Genomic DNA, 15263 nt, shown 5'->3' on the forward strand with positions numbered 1-15263 from the left:
ATACACATTTTATTCTTTGGGATATAAGCCATTGCTATATATATTATGCTGTTCAGATATTCCCAGACTTGAACAAGGGTTATCTTCTATGTCTTTTTGAGATAGTTAAGTAGATATAAGAAGAAAAGTATAGTTACATAGATAGCTATAGATATAGTGTATAGATATATATGTCTCTGTGTGTATACACATAAGCATATACCTATTCAGACATACTCTTACTGGGTTTGGGGACTATATGATGATCCAGCTACATCTAAGAATTGACCTTTCTCCAAGAAGGCTTGGAAAATAGAGCCCTTTTTGCTCCCACCCATTCCTTTTATTGGGAATAGCATTTACATAGGAAATTACAACAGAGAACTTTAGATTGCATTAAACCTGTGTCTGAGCATTAAGAGCAAAAATTATATATATATATATATATATATATATATATATATATATATATATATATATATATATATATATGTAAGCACATATGTATTTCCTATGCTTACCCACACATATGTATTTCCTATGCTTACCCACACATCTGTATTTCTGTTTGAAATATACTGGAAATCCTAGCCAATGCAATAAGGCAAGAAAGAGAATTAAATGGTATCCGGATCCAGAAGGTGAAAATGAAACCTTTTACTTGTAGCTATGGTTGTATACTTAGAACACCCTAAAGATTCCTCCAGAACACTTGAATCTAATAGAAGAATTCAGTAATGATTCCGGATGCAAGGTCAATGCACAGAATGGTTTTAAAACTGCGATACTTAAGGTTTAGAGTCAACTTTCCTAGAGCTGGATTTTCAGTGGTTTAGCAGGTGAGTGAGAGTGACTCCGCATGATGAGCTGGAATAGAATGCGATCAATTCTATAGTTATCTCTGTAGTAGTTGCTAAGAGGAGATCATTGAAGTCCCCAATAAAGAATATGAATCTGTTTCTCCTACTTACCTCTACTGCTTGATGAGCATAAGGTTTTCACACTTCACTAAAACTTCATATAAAATGCTATTATCTTTTAATCCCATTTTACATGCATGTTTTAAAGGCCCGCTGGGTATCATTGTGTCATTTCAAAGTGGTTGTTGTGGTGTTGGGATATACATATTTAACTTTTCCCCACCTAAGAATGTTCACATTAGCTTTTATGAAGTTTTGAAGCCCTCTCACATATAAATCCACTTATCACCTCTCTTACCATCTTGCATTTTTCATCTCAGACAAAAGTAAACTACCTACTTCAGACTATTTTTCATATTAAGGATGTATACCTGGCAGTAACAAAAGCTGAGGTTGTGAGAGAAGAGTGGCCCTGTAATTATGAATGTTACATGTCAAAATGGCTGAGTCATAATTCTTAGGTTTTTCGATTCTGTGATGATTTAATTTGATATCTATGTGAAGGTGTGATTTAGCAATTATATAATGATGTAGTCATCCTCCATTTTCAAGTGATAACCTTATCTATAAAGCCTAACAATTTTAGAGCTCCATGAAAAAAAATCTTTTTTATTTCATTTTTTTCCATGAAGTTTTATATCTAGGTTTATCTTGTTCCTGGTAATAACACATGCCCAATGAAATTCCAACGTTGGAAAAAACAGTTACACTTCCTACTTGAGTAGAAAATTAAAATAATCAATCCTTTTCTGAATTGCCATTATATGTCAATTTGTCATGCACTCCTCTGAACTTACTATGAAGCCAAAGTCAGGAAGAAGATGTATGGAGAATATTCCTATTTTTTCACATTCAGCATGGGTAAACATCCTTGAAGAATTCTAGGTCAAAAAATCAATGTCTTCAATATCAGCTCATGGTGAGCTGACTTCATCCGTTCATTAACTTGTTTGATGCCATTCTTATAAATAAAGGGTGTTTTATTCTTCTTGTAGCTCATCCAAATTTTCCCCAATGGAGAGATCTTCATCAACAGGAACAGCATCTATTTTCATGTTCTGCCCCTTCATTTTCCTCTTCCAAATTACATCTTTCTCCATTTTCCAACCTGCCTTTGGAAGTGTCACATAATTTGACTTCATCTTTTTTCTGAAGTATATGTGCTTACTCGGTCAAGGTTGGCTACTGTAATACCTGTCTCATCTACATCGCTTGGAAAGCACAGGCTTACATCTCTCGTCATTTACATTGGCGGTATCATCAACCCCTTCACCACCTAGTCCCTGGGTGTAAGAGGTATTATCTGCTTCTTCAATATCGTCTGCATCCACCAGTTCAGGATGGTGTGCAAACACCTCGCAGCCACTGATCATTAGTGCTCTGAAATCTCTTTTTCTTATTTCCATATCTTGCTCAAATGTATCGATCTTTTCTTGTATTTTCCTTGCAAGAAAAGATTCTTGAATTGTTTGGTTAACAGTTATGCTTACGAGCCATTTGAGTTTTGGGTGTTGTTCTTTTTTACTTCGTCGCACTTCTTGTTCATGGCTCCATCCTGTGTTTTCTCATAAAGTTTTCCATCTTTTGCATCAAGGCAAATCTGTTGCTTTTCACATTTTCTCTCCAACGTCAAGCCATGAGAGAACTTACACCTAACTGCTACAGGCCTAGTTTGAAGAATGCACGTACCATGGATTTGGGATCTGCGCCTGTATTTCTGTATTTTTAGCACTCAATACAGGTTGGACTAGTTCCTTTGGTTCCTGAAATTCGCTCTTCTTGCCATATATCTTCTATTTCTTTTCAGCTTCTTGTTATCCTACCTGAAGTGGAATTTGTTGATGAAATTGCAACAGCCTTTATAAACAACTTTCTTATTTTTCAGACCAAAGTCCTGTTTTTGATGATCTTCCTCTTCTGCTTTGCCTTTTTGCTACATCTAACCTGAGCCTGTTTCTTGGGGGGATGGGGAGGAGATTAAAGAGGGAGGTGGCACTGGCCAGACTGAAGCATAGCTGGACACGATCAGGGGCTCGGACCAGAGGAGGAGGGGTAAGAAGATCTGGACCGCCGATGACCCTGCACCACAGGGAAAACAGGTCTCCCTAGCATTTTAATTTTCCATTTGCCTGGTATCATTTTGTATTGTGTTCTTTGTCTAGTACAGCCGGAATCCTGAAGGTTCCGTGAGGCTGTTGCCTAAGAGGATAGAAGGAACTTAGCTGCTCACGTTGCTCAGTTGGGGAGTCAGTGACTTGCCTAGACAGAGACTTCTTAAACCTGGCACCTAATTATGGCACGGTGACCCAGGCCTGGCAATTCCTATAGGAGAAGTACAGGATCAGAACCACGGCGGCATGGAGCTCTCCGCAACTGAGCACTTGTTTTTACATTATTCCGTCGGCCTGGTGGGTCAAACAGGCAGCGCTTTACAAACTAGATATTTGTTTAGAAGGAACCCTTGCTCTTTTTGCTATAAGTAGGCAGGGGAGGAGACACTGAGGCCTGTGTACACAAAGGGGATTCCTTGCCCACGGGGCCTGTCGTTACATATGGTACCTTTCGTTTTAACCCACCTCTGTTATAAGTAAATACTGCACATGTCTTTGGGGAGAGGAATCCCTAGCCCCGTGGTGAAGACAAACATTTTCCCCTTGACTGCTTATTATTGGGGGAGTTCTTCAGAGATCACCCTTGTCAGTGATGTAAGCTTGTTTGAAGCTGTCAGAGCTTTCCAGTTCCGTCCACAGGTAGAATGAGTGTATCTAGGACTGAGTCACCTTTGGTTGATTGGGAAGGCCCAAAATATTCTGCCCTTATGCTATTTCTCCAATCCAGACCTTCTCCTTTACTACCTATTTTGTTATTTGAAGGGTCCTTGGGTGTGTTTGTTCAGGAGGACAAAGAGGAAATGGTCTAAGCTATTTTATGCAAAGGCAAAGCTTGCTGACCTTTGCATGGAAAATTTAGAGCAATTGTTGGTTGCAGTAGCATTAAAATCCGAGTCCGGATGATGTACGTACCTGCAAAGAAAGTCAGTGGGAGTTCTTAAAATTGACAAGAAAACTGATAACGGAATAACTGTATGAATAACGGCCCATTATTGATGTGGTAAAAAATTTAAGGGAAGAAGTCAAATTAGAGGCAAAATGTGAGTTTTATTTTGCACATGTTAAATACCTGTCTGTCCACAGAGAAGCCATGTTGGCATCGTAGAGTATGTGTCGAACTGTTAATAGCATGACTGGTGGTCCAAACCTACCAGCTATTTCACAGGAAAGAGATGAGGCTATCTATTTCCATAAAGATTTACAATATAGAAATACTATGAGTCAGAATCAGCTCTCTAGCAGTGGGTTTGATTTTGGATTTAGGATCTGTCCACAAAACCTGCACTCCACAGCGGTGATGCAGTACTTGGCTGCTAACCAAAAAGTCAGCAATTAGAACCTGCCATGGGGGACTGATGTAGCAGACTGTGTCTGCACAAATTGCAGTCCAGGAAGCCCTGGTGGGCAGTGCTGGTGTGTCCTACAAGAATGCTGAGTCAGAATGAATCTGATAGCAATGAGTACGTATCTACAAAGTTAGACTCAGTCAAATAAATTGTTTATTAAAAATAGAGTTGATAGTAGATGTGTTGCTTGGGCAAAATTGTGTAAGAGTCAGCATGAATGCAGTAAATATGACATTAAAATGGAAAATGCTTCAATATTTTGGAATATACAAGGGGGCACCCCTAAAATAAGTGGAGTAGAGCTTTCATGGTATGCATTTTTTTCTGTACGTGAGCATTGAGCAACTCACTTGGAGTTAGTGCACTCAGTGGCATTGTCTGGAAAGGTTCTCTCTGGTCACAGTAAATTTTTCGGTAAAAGCAGATTCACTTGAACCTCATTTTTGTGATGGCCAATTTAAGAGAATAGCATGTGGCTGTGAAATTTTGTTTCCTGCTCAGAAAAAATGCCTCAGAAACAGTTGTGATGTTGAATACATCTTACAAGGACAGCACTTTGGGAAAAACTCAAATGTACAAGTGGTTTTCTCATTTCAAAAGAGCTGAAATGTTGATTGGACGTCCATCAACTTCCCAAACGGATGAAATGTTGACTCATAGTGCATTTGGAGTTCATTGCAACAGATCTGACTGTTAATCAAGCTCTCCATTTAGAAGTTCTGAAAAGACTGCATAACAATGTGCAAAAAAAGGCCTGATTTGTGGCAGACAGGGGACTGGTTTGCCACCACACAATGCACCTCCTAGTGCAGTCATCCAGGCTTCTGTTTTGGGCAAAAAACAGCATGCTTCCCTGGCCCCACATACCTTACTCACCTGTCCTCACTCCATGCATCTTCTTTTTGTTTCTTTGAACGAAGATGGACTTGAGAAGACAGCGATTTGACAATGCTGAAGAGGTGAAGAAAAACATAAATGAAGGAGGTGCTGCCAGCCATCCAAACAGCTGAGTTTGAAAAATGTTCCCAAGAATGGAATGACAGATTTGAGAAATGTATTAAGTGTAATGGAGAGTACTTTGAAGGTGATAAGGTGGCTTTGTAAAAAAATATTTAAATACATATCTTTGGGGTAAAAAGTTCTGGTTTTGGTTTTTGTGGTACTACCTTGTATAGCAACAGTGAGTCAAGTAATTTGATCTTAGTAACACAAATTTAGAAACCTACTCAATCACTTGCCTTGTTTTTAAGTGTCTATTAACCTTTTCAAGGATGGAGATGATTATATCTAATTTTGGAAACGGAATATAATTGTGTTACTAAGCAATTCTATGAAATCCAGGGAGAAGAGATGAACTTGCTTAGGACTTAGTGCCTGCAGAATTTCACCTTTATCTTAGTCAGAATGACATTAGATGTCTATTCAAAATGCTGCAAAGAGAAAATGAAAAATCAGGAATAGGTTTGTACAATCATTATTTTATTGCAGTAGTTATAAACCTTCTCTAAACAGTTAAGTGACATTGAGCATTGGTAAAGGAATATGATGAGGCAGTCTTGAAAATACATAAAAATATAAGGACTTCCTCTAGCCTATAATAAATAATTCATAGGCCTAAGGATTCACTCATACTTTTTTATCTGTTAATATCCATTTGAACAATATCTATTATAAAACAAAGAAGGTATATTTTTTCTACTCCTGAGAAACAATTTATCATTGAGGATTTAGACCTATCCAAATTTAGGCAAATGCATTTAAAACAGACAATTTCAGAACAGAACATGCAATAATAAGTTAGTTATCAGCCACTCACTATAAGAGTTATGCAATTATTGAGAATGTAAAATTATGAAGTCATTGTGGAGAACTGCTTGATGGTTTCCTTAAAAGGGAAAGACAAGATGTCTGGGTCGTTAGTTGCCTGTGAGTCCCTTCCAACGTTCAGCAGGTCCATCACTAGGCCTGTTTTCCAAGGTGCTTCTGGGTAGGTGTGAGCTGACACCTTTCCAGCCATTATGTTTCATTTTTTGCACCATTCTTGCACCCAAATTGCATATGATCTAGCAATTCCATTCTTAGCTCTTTGTCTAAAATGATCGATAATAGATACTCACAAATATTTTATAAATCTTTTTACTGCAGAATTTTTCACAATTGTCCAAAATGGAAAGAAAAAATACCCATTAATTAAATAATAGATAAATAAAATGTAGCACATTTAAAACGAATGAAGCACAGAATAAATTAAGTACTGATACATGCTATAAGGACAGCACACAAAAGGATTATGACAAGTGAAAGAAAGCATGTTGTGAGTTATGTGGCCGTGTGTGTCAGGAGAAGACGCCCTGGCAGCCCTGTGGGAGAACAATTGAACTACTAGCCACAAGATCAGAAGTGGGATCCCACTGAGGGAAGAAAAAAAGACTGAACACTGTTGTAAAGATTTAAATTCTCAGATACTCAAAGTGTTGGTCCGCTTCGTCTTACAGGGTCTCTATGAGTCCATGGCAAAGGGTTTTGCTGGGGTGATGGGTTAACACCTGGTCTGCTCACAGTCGGATGGCATAGGAATTGGCCTGCTCTCATCCAGATTGGCAGCTGAAACCCCAGCAAGCTCTCCCAGGGAAAACTAGGAGGGCGTCTGCTCCCATCAATGAGATGGTTTGGAAAGCCATCAGGTCAGTACAAGTCAGAATTGATGGCCGTGGGTTTTGGATTATCCAAAACACTCAATCTGTAGAGACAGAAAACAGCTAGGTATTTGGCAAAATGTATGAATGGAGATATTAGAGTTTTTAAGTGATAAAAATTATCTGGTGCTAAATAGATATGAACAATATTTTACATGTACTAAATGCCAATAAATTGTACCCTTCCAAATGGTTAATGTTATGTTATGCGAATGCCACTGCAATAAAAATAATAATCTACTTCAGGAAACTTAAAAAATTAAGAATTCTGTTGTTGGCATAATTGGTTGCACATTGAGCTACTAAACACAATTTTTTTTTTTTTACTCACATTATATGAATTCACCTCTGTTGGTGGTTAAACCAGGAGGGGCAACCTGCCTTTGGATATAAAATGCTTTGCATTACTTATATAGATCCTCTATAGGAGACTACATCCTGTACTCTGTTCCTAATCAGGCACTCGTGACTGAATTTCTATCCAGCCCTTGATAACCCAGGCTGTGTGCTAGACAAGCAGACTTTAAACTTTGCTCTTCTCAGGTACATGATATCCTTCATAGCCCCACCAAACAGACCCAATTTGGAAACCCAAGTAATCAAACGGGACTTGACTTTAAGCACACCAGTAGCACATCAAAATAACTGAAATAGTTCCTTAGACTTAAGGTTTTAACACCCTACAGTGAGAAGAAGCCCATAACTAATATCCCATGTTGTGAATTTGGAAGTCAATGGACTTTGTTTCAATTCTCTTGTTTTGAGAGTGCCTAATAATTGGAAATCTGCTATTTTCATATTCAGTGCTCTGTAATGAGTTACTATGATTCAGCACTGATTGGATGGGATGTTTGGAGTTCATTTATTTCTTTGTTTTGGTACTTTTTAATGACATGGTAATTTAGTTATGTTTTAGTGAATCAGCATTATTGAAGGATTTGTTCTATATCCACCCTTAATTGTTTTGTAAAGAATATCCAGTCACTTAAGTTTTTAATCTGCACCAGTATATATATATATATATATATATATATATATATATATATGTCATATTATCAGGAAATACCAATCCCTAGAGAAGTGTGTCATGTTTGATAAAGTAAAAGGGTAGCAAATAAGAGGAGACCCTCAAGGAGCTGGACCGACAGAGTGGCTGGGTCGGCGGGCAGAAGCGTAGGCACAAATGTACTGATAGCCCAGGCCTGTGCAGGGTTTCGTTCTTTGGTGCCGAGGTTTGCTATGGGCTGGAGCCAACTCAATGGCACTCCACGTTCCATAAACATCCACTTAGTTTCCTTGAGTTCAATACCATGACCGTGTTTTAGATACATTTCTTCATGTTGTTCAGTCATTCTGAACTGCCCTTGTGCCATCAGTAAGAGATTAAGAATTGTCATCAGCTCACAGACCCAACTTCAAGTTGTTTTTCCTTCTGTTCTCAATGTGCATCGTCTGGCATGATCACTTGACAGTCCTACCCCACCCTGAATGACACTAATACATTCTCTTTCTAAACTGCTCCTACGCTAACATAAACAGGAAGCAAACATTGATGCAATATTTTGTTTTGTTTCTTTTATTGTTCTGGTTGCTATCTAGTCCATTCCTAAAAACCCATTGCCAATGAGTCAATTCTGACTTTTTATGGCAGTAAAGGGCAAAATAAAACTGCTCCACAGGATTTCTAAGGTTGTAAATCTATAAGGAAGCAGACAGTTTCATATTGCTCCTTGGACCTGGCTGGGGGGCTTGGCCCACCTGCCTTGCCCTTAGTACCTGAGTGCTTAAGCCCTGCAGACCACCTGGACTCTTTCTTGGCTAGAACAGGCACAGGTAAACATAGCTAGGTGCTAGGATCGTCTGCGGCCACAAACCCCAGTAAGCTGCTCTCAGGCAGAGCTTACAACTTACAGTGAATTTGAATTTTGTAATTAAACTTTGACTTAAAAGTTTATTATTTCCTAAGAAATTTAAGTGCCCTTCAGAGTCTTGTCAAGTTTGCCTTGGTTGGAAGCAAGTTCCTCTTTGACTGTAGCGACATGTCACTCATTATAACATGTTATACAGAATCAACACCCTTTTACTTTTCTATTTTTGTTTTCAGAGAACAGTCAGCAGAAATTGTGTTTTAAAGTGCCCTGAGAACAAGGATATTGATCTCCAGTTGGAGTTTTATGCCACTTTCCCCTTGTCACTCTCAGCTGTAATTTAAGATATCAGCTTTAAATTATTTAGCAGTTTATAAGTATAAATAATTCACCAGTCAACAAATAAAGTGACAGCTCATTAATCAACCTGAGAACATGAACACAGGTGTCAGGCTGTAGTCAGTGCTGGACTGAGTCCTGACGAGGTCGCCTTGCTTGTAGCCACTCTCCCTGCCTAAAATGTGACCCGCCTCACTGGTGGATTGAATTAATTGGGGTCTAAATTTAGAAGTGTATTCAAGAATCCTAGCTTTCAGAGATGAAACTCAAATTTGTAGCATATGTAGATACGAGGCAGCCATGGGGCTGATGGATTACATTGGTGCCGTTATGATGTCACTGAAGGCTATGTGTGGAGAAAATGAAATGATAATATTTTTAATGATAAACGGTTGCTTTTTAGGTAATGGGTTTATGTTAGTGTGGAATGTTTAACTATTTTGATGCTCAGAGGCTTGGTCATGTAAGGGATTCGGCATGGGGTTGCTAGTTGAAAGGCTGGAACTTTGCACCCATCTGCTTCCACAAAGAGGATAGTCCGGTTCCACAGGGTCGCTGTGGTGAGCAGAGACACCATGGCAGTGTTTGTGTTTGGTTTGGTTTGTGATGTCTTGCAGTTCGTCTTTTAGCTTTGGCCAATTATATTTTTAGTATATCAATTCTCTTCTCTATTTATTGCTTCTCATGAAAATATAATTATTACTTCTCATGAAAATATAGTTGCTTGCTATCATCTTTGACCATTTTAATTAAAAGTCAGATTACTGATGGATTTTGGTATCACTGAGATGAGTCCTCTCCTAGGTCTTGTTTCCACTATCAGATTATGACTTCTGTAATCCTGAGCTGGATAGAACCCACCAGTCTCTCCAATGGAAAAAGACAACACTGTTTGCTCTCATAAAGGTTTAAAGTCAGAAACCCAAAGATGCCATTCCTAGCCCTAGAGGCTTACAATGAGTCAGAATTGATTCAATGGCGTTGGCTTGCTTATATGTTTTTGAGCTTTTGCTTATGTAGCCATAGATGCTAGTTTCAAAGTAGTGACCAAAATTAAAAATGAACTTTTTTTTTTACTGTCCCCGTGCTTTCGGCACAGAATAATCCACATGAAGAACAACCGTGTTTTCTAAGCTGGGGTTTACTCTCAGCTCACCACTGGATTGCACCAGCCAGCAGAGAATGGACAGGTGCAGTGGCAAGTGTCTGAAAAAATGAACTTTTATTTGGATCGTGACCTCTCCTTCTTTCGTCCAAGCAATAAGACAGTGGTTCTCAACCTGTGGGTCACGACCCCTATGGGGGCCAAAGGACCCTTTCACAGGGTTCACCCAATCCATAGCAGTAGCAAAATTACAATTATGAAGTAGGAATTAAATTATTTTATGGTTGGAAGGTGACCACATGAGGAACTGTATTAAACTGCATTAGGAAGGTTGAGAACCTCTGCAATGGGTCGATACTTCTTTTTTTTTCCATGTTGGAGGATGATACTTTTATATGAGGAATCTCACCCTCACCTTCATGCTATGTCATTGTTACCCTAGCTCAAAGAAATGCCCACTACAGCAACCCTCTTTATTTAAGCTTTCTCTAGACTCAATTCTTTGTCTGAAATGTCACCTGTGGTTTCTTCAACCACAATGATCTGAAAATGATTCAATCTACAGAAGTCGAGTTTGATAAGAGCTCATTAAGGGAGCTGTTAAGGAAATAATTTTTCAGATATTTTATCACCTAGTTCCCTTCAGAAAGCAAATATGTGTCATTGTTCTGTTAGTGGCTTCTGAACAGAGTAATGCAAGGTGGGTCCCATTCAGCTCTGTCAACCCCCAAAGTCATGCCTCTGATTCTAGTGCTGGCAGGCAATCTCAATCTTCCCACTTTCTCTCACTACATTTGTACTGCTCTCAATTGTCTTCTCCACTCGAGCCTCCTCCTTCATCCAAATCTGACAGCTAGCTCTTTCCTAAAAACACACTTATCTCTCAATTCTGATAGTATTACTGTATTACTAATTTATTTGTTATTATACCAGGTCACTATCACTTGGAATCAATCTGAGGGCAACCAATGTTTGAATAGGTTTATAGGTACACAAATTCTCATATGGAAGAACTTAGGTTTTTGCCATTATGCTGTCACCTGCTTAGTTTGGAGTAATAATGCCTTTTCATATATAAGTCTTGGTAGGACTATGTAGGATTTTATTTTCTTGAACCTCCTAACTCAATCTAATTTTTGGTTTCCACAACTCATTTTGCCTTGGGCTCCTATTTCCAAGGTAAGAGGGTTAATCCTTTAAGATGGCACCATGGGTCAGACTTTTCCTGGAAGTTTGTGAATAATGAGAGAAATAAGCCTAATGACATCACAGAGCTAAGTGTGTTTGGTATGGGAACAAACCAAAGTCTTTAGTATGGGAACATAAGTTGTGTGTGTGTGTGTGTTTGTGTGTGTGTGTGTTTGTGTGTGTATGTGTGTGTGTGTGTTTGTCTGGATAGACCAGAGAAACAAATGCATCGACACTTATGTGTGTATAAGAGACAGTTTTATATAAAGGATAATTGTACATTAAGAAGACATCCCAAGCCAGTCCAGTCCAAGCCCGTATGTCTAATACCAATCTATAAAGTCCTCTTCAGACTCACAAAACACATGCAATGATGTTGAATACAGGGCAATCACAGGCCAGTGGGTAGAAAATCTTTGGATCCAGTGACATTGTAAGCATCTCAGCTCTGGAAGGGGTCTACCCATGACTTCTTCAGCACCAGGGCTGCATCAGGGTAGGTCCATGTGGCTTCTCTTAAGGGATGTCTCACAAGGAATCAGCTTTGTTAGTAGAGTCTTCCATGTGTCATGTCAGATGCAATGTCTCCCAGGGTAGGAGCAGAGAAAGAGAGGTGGAAAAAATGCGGGAATTCCCAGACTCCTCAGGGGAAGGTCATGACCACACAGAGGCCTCACTGGCTATGATCAGATTGACAGCCCAGACTCCACCCCTTCACTCTTAATCCTCTCAAGTCCCAGATTGACACCAGATTATGTAATTATCATAGTGGGAGAGAGAGAGAGAGAGAGAGAAAGACAGAGATTTGGCTTAGGCCTTGGATTTTGGCTAAATTCTAAAGTTGCTTCTCTCGCTTCATGCTTCTCATTTTTTTCCTTCTTTATGAATTATTTCTTCAATCACTCATCATCCCTGGCTTCTAATTAGAACTCTGACACACTTTTATTTTAATAATCTTTCATCTATGTCCTCTCTTGGAATTTGAAATAATTCTAAGTAGCCTATATTCTTGTTAAGTTACCGTAGACATTTTATAATCATCTTTAAATTTCAGGACAACTCCTTGAATTATCAGGCCCAGGGACTAATTCCTAAGGACATGCTGCAGTAGCCCTCCTGACACATACCTACTATCACCTACTAGACGACAGCTGTCACTGAGCAGAGCCCTGAGGTTGTCAAGATGAACAGAGCACATAATTCTGTTCTGTGCTGCTCGGCTTGATAGGGAAAACCTTAGTTCCATCCTTCACTAAAGATGCACCTGAAATTTTATCATATTGGCAAGCATTCTGAGAGGCTGAGTGCTAGGTCAAAGCCGACATCACCTTCATTTACTTCTAACAGTGCCCTGAATACTACAAGCACACAATTGTCTCTCTGCCTATTTGTTCAATTAATCAGAACAACGGTTCTACAATTGAGAAACTAATGCCAATGAAATTGATGACACAAAAGTCATATCAAAAGGGAAAGATCGATTATTTATGTGTTAGTGAAGAGAATAACACAGCCAACTAAGACACTTTGACATATCAGACTGAATATTTTGCCCAATGTGGTAAGCCAGTGATTATGTAATTTTTGAGAATATTTCAGTTTTTTAATAAATAATAGTTCACTATCCTTATCATATTCTTCCCTTGTATTATCATATTCCTTTAATTTCAGAATATATGAGAATGTAATTTTATCAATAAAATAGTTAGCCACCCAAATATGTTTGGTGTTTGGTAATAGAGGAGTCGAGAACACACCTCACTTTCGTTTGGTAGAATTGACATGGTTAAGGTGTATTTGAAATGGTGTCTCTAGTAGCATGAGTTCTCTTATAGCAAGAAGGGTGCTAATTTATATTTTGCTGGAAGAACAATAACACTTCCTTAGGGAGAAAATATTTCATTTAGTTTCCTAGGAATCTGCAGGAGGTACCAAAAGTATCGCACCTTATATCTGACCTGAGTGTGCTGCATGGAGCATTATGTGAAGACAATTCTTTCTTCAAGGGGAACTTTCTTTCTTTAAATGTAATTTAAGGTTTTCTAGACATGTTTTCCTCCTCCTTATTTTAAAAGTTATTTCTCTCAATGGGTAAATGGATAAGGGCATAAATCCCAGCAAGTCAATTGTGTTCAATATGGGTTCATGGTATTAATAGTAGATATTACAAACATGTTAAGGTTAGCCAGGCATCTGAAGATTTGCTGATAATAATAAATACATGTGATGAGAAATTGATTACGTATTATGTATTATGTAATCTATACTAGAGTTTTATTGGTTGGAGGGTTAGTTTGAAGTAGTGAAATGTCTAGATTATAGGATTTTGGAAGATGAAGTCATTTCAATCAGCAAAGAGCACCATCATGATAGAATCTTAATTTCCACTCTCTAGTACATAGTCAAGGAGCCTTGGCAGCTTGACAGTTCTGCTCTATCCTATGGAGCGGCTCTCAATCAGCATCAACTCTACTATACTGACCCTTGGGGGTTTTTTGCTTTGTTTTGTTTAAGTCATAGATTATTGAAAGCACTAAGAATATATTAAATTATTTTCAATTAAGATATAAGTGCATTTGGGAAGAGATAATTTGTCTATGAATATATATATTTTCTCAAAGTTTGAATGTAGTACATGTAACTAATTGTACTTACACACATTAATTTGCCTCACAATTATGTTTCTAAGTACACATTGATGGGCAAACTTTACCAGAGACAGGAAAAGTGTCACAAATTTTATGTCAATAACATCAAATTAAGGAACTTTTATCAGAGCAAGAAAACATAAGTCCTACTACTACTCATAAAGACTTCGGAAAATGCGAACATTTAGGTCCTTTAATCCTTTCCTGTCTTTTAAAATGACCTCTTGCTTTCTCAAAGCATAGTATTCTTGATGTCATTACACAACTCATTCGATTCCCAGTTCTTAGTTTTCTATGTCCTAAATTTGTTCTTGATATGTTATGTGAATGAACGGGGGTTCTGTTTGACTCTGGTAGCCATCTTTCTCTTTCCTTCAATTTTGGTCAGAATTTACATATGAGCAATTGATGGTCTGTTTCACAGTGATTGATCCCTTGGCCTTCTTTTGGCTGACAATATTGAGCTTCTCTATTATCTCTATTATCCCATAAATGAATCAGTTTGATTCCTATGTATGCCATCTGGCCAGGCATTTGTGAATAGTCATACTGTTGAGAAACTATTTTCAATGGAAAACTCATTGGTCCTAAACAATTCTACCATGTAATTTCTAATAACATGAACAGATTTTCCAAATATCGGTCCTTCCACATTATTCCACATTATTTCCAACTTTTGTATCCAGTCAGCTCTTCTTATCAGGGCATTTTTATTACATGTTTCATCAATTTCAGATTGTAATTTGGTAGAATTCTTCAGTTCCTTCTTCACCATCTCTAATGATTGGTGTATAAATTTGAATAATGTTTATACAAACTGATTTTTATTTTATGTGTATAGATATTATCTAGTATGAGTATTACTGGTCTTTAAGATAGGTCTTAAAGTGTTTCTTTTTTACTATGACCGAAACACCATTCTTCTTGTATTTGTCACTTCCAGCGTAGAAAACAATATGATTGTCTGACTTTAAATGACCAGTAGTTGTCCATTTCAGCTCATGAATACCTGCAATATCAAACTATATGTGTTCAATTTCACTTTTGATGACTTCTATGTTAG

At 38.1% G+C, this 15263-nt stretch overlaps 1 non-coding gene and 1 pseudogene across 1 annotated transcript; both read right to left on the bottom strand.

Annotated features, from left to right (window-relative positions):
• Positions 1–1861: 1861 nt before the first annotated feature.
• Positions 1862–4110, bottom strand: LOC142460986 (zinc finger CCCH domain-containing protein 15 pseudogene; annotated as a pseudogene).
• Positions 4111–10333: 6223 nt separating this feature from the next.
• On the bottom strand, positions 10334–10462 carry LOC142461991 (small nucleolar RNA SNORA65). The gene has a single exon (XR_012787144.1). It is a non-coding gene; the product is annotated as a small nucleolar RNA SNORA65 (small nucleolar RNA).
• Between the last annotated feature and the right edge of the window lie 4801 nt (positions 10463–15263).

Source organism: Tenrec ecaudatus, chromosome 11, assembly GCF_050624435.1.
Source record: "Tenrec ecaudatus isolate mTenEca1 chromosome 11, mTenEca1.hap1, whole genome shotgun sequence".
NCBI classification, from domain to species: Eukaryota; Metazoa; Chordata; class Mammalia; order Afrosoricida; family Tenrecidae; genus Tenrec; species Tenrec ecaudatus.